The 4,300-nt window shown below is 46.7% G+C and overlaps 1 long non-coding RNA gene across 1 annotated transcript; it reads right to left on the bottom strand.

The window, feature by feature from the left end:
* Positions 1–957: 957 nt before the first annotated feature.
* LOC140689658 (uncharacterized) lies at positions 958–2,927 on the bottom strand. Its single transcript, XR_012064675.1, has 3 exons — positions 2,798–2,927; positions 1,313–1,367; positions 958–1,204 (listed from the first exon to the last, which is right to left on the bottom strand). It is a non-coding gene; the product is annotated as an uncharacterized lncRNA (long non-coding RNA).
* Positions 2,928–4,300: the final 1,373 nt, after the last annotated feature.

Raw genomic sequence — 4,300 nt, 5'->3', positions numbered from 1 at the left:
ATTCAAAGCAGGCATGTCAAATCACTGTGCCCTACACCAGAAAACAACGGAACATCGTGAATTGACAACACTTCAATAAAATAAAATAAACTTCAGTGGTATTTTTCACAGAAACAGAACAAATATTCCTAACATTCATGTGGAAACACAAAAGACCCTGAACTGCTAAAGAGATTCTACAGAAGGGAAACAGGCTGGAGGCATCTCCCTCCCTGGCTTCACACGGCATTACAAAAGCAGTCACAAAAGAATTGTGGAACTGGCACAACGACAGGGACAAGGACCAGAGAGAGTCTGCAAACAAACCTACGGGGATGTGGGCAGTTAACTCACAAGAAAGGAGCCAGGAGCCTGCACGGGGAAAGGACAGTCCCCTCGATGAATGGTGCTGGGGATACTGGGCACGACACGCCAGAGAAGGACACGGCACACTGCCTGCACCACACACAGAACCTGACTAAAACCCACAGCTTCACAGATCCAGCCCTTCCTCTCCCAGGGCCTCTGAGGAGGGCTTCCCCTCAGCCGTCAGCCCCTCATGGGAAGCTTCTCCTCACTTTCCCTCACTTTCCCTTCCTCCTCACCTTCCCTCAGTGCAGCACCTCCTGGTGGGTCCTGAGGAGACTGGGCTCCAGTCAGCGTGGACATAACCCCCTGTTGTCCCGAAGCCCCGGCAGATCCACAGTCAGCTGCGCAGGACGCCAAATCCTCAGGCAGAAGGCAGGTGAGTTCCCACCACAGCTGGGGGAGGCGGGCTCCAGGCCCGGCCAGCCAATGGGAAAGCGCGGGCCCAGCCGCCCTCACAGCCAGCGGTGGCCCCGCCCCAACAGCGGCTCTGCTCTATCCTTTAAACTGGAAATTCAAACTGAAATAGAGCCAAATATCCGTAACTTCTCCAAATACTTAAGAAACAATCTATTGGAAGCCATATGGAATGAAGTGAATGGAGACACAAACTTTAAAGCTTACATCCTTGTTTATTGAGCTTTCATGATAACCTGCTGTAAATGACTTCCTCCCTCCCCGAGGCCTTGCTTTTGTTTTCAGCTGAAGGTGATATTTAAGGTGATGATTTTGGCCTTTTCAGGGACGGACTCAGTTGTCCTGGGTATCTCCCATGTGTACAGGATGAATACATGTTATTAAACTTGCTTCTTTTTCTCCCTGTAATCTGTCTTATGGGGGGGTGGTGTTAACCAAGAACCTAGAAGGGGAGAGGGAAAACTGGTTTTCCTCCCACACACGCAGTGGAATACTACTCAGCAATAGAAATTAAACCATCAACCCACAGAAAGACATGGGTAAATCTTACCTGTATGTTACTAAGTGAAAGAATCCAGTCTGCGGAGGCTGCACACAGTATGACCCTATTTATGACAATCATGGAAAAGGCACAATTATATACATAAGCAGATCATAGGGTGGGGTTGGGGGGGCTGAAGTATCCCATGTGAAACTTTAGGTTGGTGTCACTATAAGTATGTCTAAGCCCACACCTTTGTACAGCCCAAAGGTCAATCGTAATCTACTCAAATTTAGCTGTTTAGGGTGTAGCAGCATTGCAAGATGGAACACACAATGTGACAGAATCTAACTGTATTAGAAATAGGTGTAAAAACCCAGTCGGTGGTGGGGCAAAAGGGGCTGACCTAAGTTAATTTTGGAAATGTACAGAATCATTCTGCAAAGGCAGAATGGACCATTGTTAACCTGTGGGCTTTGTATTATAAAGTTCTTTCCGGGGTGTAGTGGCTAACAATTCTGAAGTCACTGTGAATGTAACCTGGAAAAGAGAGATGAGTTGATAAAGGGAAGGTGGTGAGAGCCAGGCTCCTTGCTGTGGGAATGGAAAGTCACAGATAAACAAGGGGAGAGTCTTGGCCCTCATACTCCTGAATCTGAGCTTCCTGGACAGATGGTGTGGGGAGTGGACTGGGAGGGTGAAGGCACAGCTCTTTACCCTGGGAAGGTCCTGCAGATGTAGGAACCACACACACCTTCCTTTCCCCCATACCTGCTGGAAACACTCAGACCTTTGAAATCAGCCAATGCAGCATTTAAGACATTCTCACCCCCAGGCAGATAAAGAAGAATGAGGGTCTTGCACCACCCCCAAGCTGTCCCAGAATCCAGGCCCTGGAGGGTGGAGCCAGGATGGGGTACCTTGATCTGTGACCAGCAGGTCAGAGCAAGGAAGAAGACCAGTTCTGAGGGCAGGGGTCTCCTGAAGGCTGTGAGCCTGGGGCCCTGATGTGTCCATTCCCTATGGGAACTTGGGAGGGGCCTGCAGTGGTTCTGTTTTCCATCTGAGCCCCTTGGATGAAGCCAGAGCAGAACTGGACTCAGGGATTTCCCAGTGGTGTTTCAAACTCTGAGAAAGTGGCTTTATAAAGGAACAGGAGAGTGAAGCTGATCACCTGACAGAGCTCTGGCTCTGAGCTGCTTCCATCAGGACCACAGTCCCCTGTATGGAGTCTGCTGTAACCCACCTGCCCCGACCTGGGCTCTCCCCTTCCTCCCTGAACCCCACTCCCAGGCCAGATGCACCTGTCTAGCCACTGCATCCCCCTCTCACCTTGGGGATCACATGTCTGCTGTAACCCATCAGCCCCAACCTGGCCTCTCCTCTTTTTCCCTGGACCCCTCTCCCAGCCCAGATACATCTGTCTAACCACTTTATCCCCCTGTCACCTTAAGGCCAACAGGCCCCTCACAGGGCTGTGATTCTGCCATTCCCCACACCCCAGGAGGCAGCCCCGCCTTCCCTGGTTGCTGAGCTGAGACGCCTGGGACTTACCAGTCCCCCACTTTCCATGTGCCCTGGTGACTGTCAGCTTTTCCTCCCAAAATCCCAGGTGGTGTTTTGCAGAAATTGACAACCAATCTAAAATTCATGTGGAAAAGGCAAGGAGCTCAGAATAGACCAAGGAATCCTGAAAAAGAAGAACAAATTTGGAGGTATGGAAAACCAGGCATAATCCCATAGTTGGTATAAAGCCACTTTAAGCTGCAGATAACTGAGATTTAATAGATGCAGAAAAAAGCCTTCTTGGAGCTCCCCTTATCTGAATAAAAGCAGAAACTTCTGAGGAATGACTACAGCTATCAATTACCTCATCAGAGTGGCTTCTGTTCCCAGGAGAGAGACCAAGAGTCAACCTACCATAAATGCCTTTAGTGGGATGTTCTAGAACCCGGAAGAAGAAGCAAAGATCACTCATCCATGCACAGACACAGATTTTGTGTGCAGACATAATAACATGGGTACAGGTCCATGTAGACAACAGATTATGCTGCCATCAAGCCATCAGCCACTGCAGCAGGCCCCTCCCAAAGGTGCGCCCTGAGGGGAATTTAAGATAAAAAAAAAAAAACCAGGGTACTGACCCTAGACAGTTAAGGTGTATATCAAAGGAATAATTTCAAAAAGCCCAGATTCTTGCATCTCCCCATAAACAGAAAAACACTAAAATTCTTAACCTGAGATGTATGTTTTTCATTATTAGTAATAATCTTTTAATGTTTGAATACTTTTTTTCTCAGGAGAAACTCATATATCCCAGCTCCTCTTTACCTCTTTGGAATAGTTCCTCAGAGCTATGTGAGGAGCTCTTTCCAAGCTATAGTCCTCAGCCACATTCCCAAATAAAATATAATTCTCAACTTTTATGTTTTGCCTTTATTTCAGTAGACACCTACAAACATGAAAGTATCAAACAGGGCCTGGGGGCCCCTTTCCAACACTTCCCAAACATAGTTCCATAGAGCACACAAGTGGAGAAGTATTAGCATCTAGATGATAATCGATTTTCATTAACAATAAGAAGCGAGCTGCCCATGACTTTCCAGAGCTATATCTTCCTGAGCCAGCATCCCAGCCCCTGTCTTATTTCTGTATTTCCCTGTTCCTTGTGGTCACATTCCAGAGTTAGTACAAGACAGAAAAAGAGAGCAGTACTGAGTAGCTCACACCTTTTTTTTAAACTGAAGTATAGTCCACTTACAATGTTGTGTCTATGTCTGGTGTACAGCATAGTAGTTCAGTCATACATATACACACATATATTCCTTTTCATATTCTTTTCCATGATAGGTTACTACAGGATATTGAATATAGTTCCCTGTGCTCTACAGTAGAACCTTGTTTTTTTATATATATAGTAGTTAGTATCTGCAAATCTCGAACTCCCCATTTATCACTTTCCACCCCCTTACCCCTGCTTTGTTTCTATAAGTTTGTTTTCTATGTATGTGTCTGTTTCTGTTTTGTAAATAAATTCATTTGTCTTTTTTTTTAATA

This window comes from Vicugna pacos, chromosome 27 (genome assembly GCF_048564905.1).
Source record: "Vicugna pacos chromosome 27, VicPac4, whole genome shotgun sequence".
In the NCBI taxonomy this organism is placed as follows: domain Eukaryota; kingdom Metazoa; phylum Chordata; class Mammalia; order Artiodactyla; family Camelidae; genus Vicugna; species Vicugna pacos.
The sequence above is the reverse complement of the archived record's forward strand: the minus strand, read 5'-3'. Positions and strand labels throughout refer to the sequence as shown.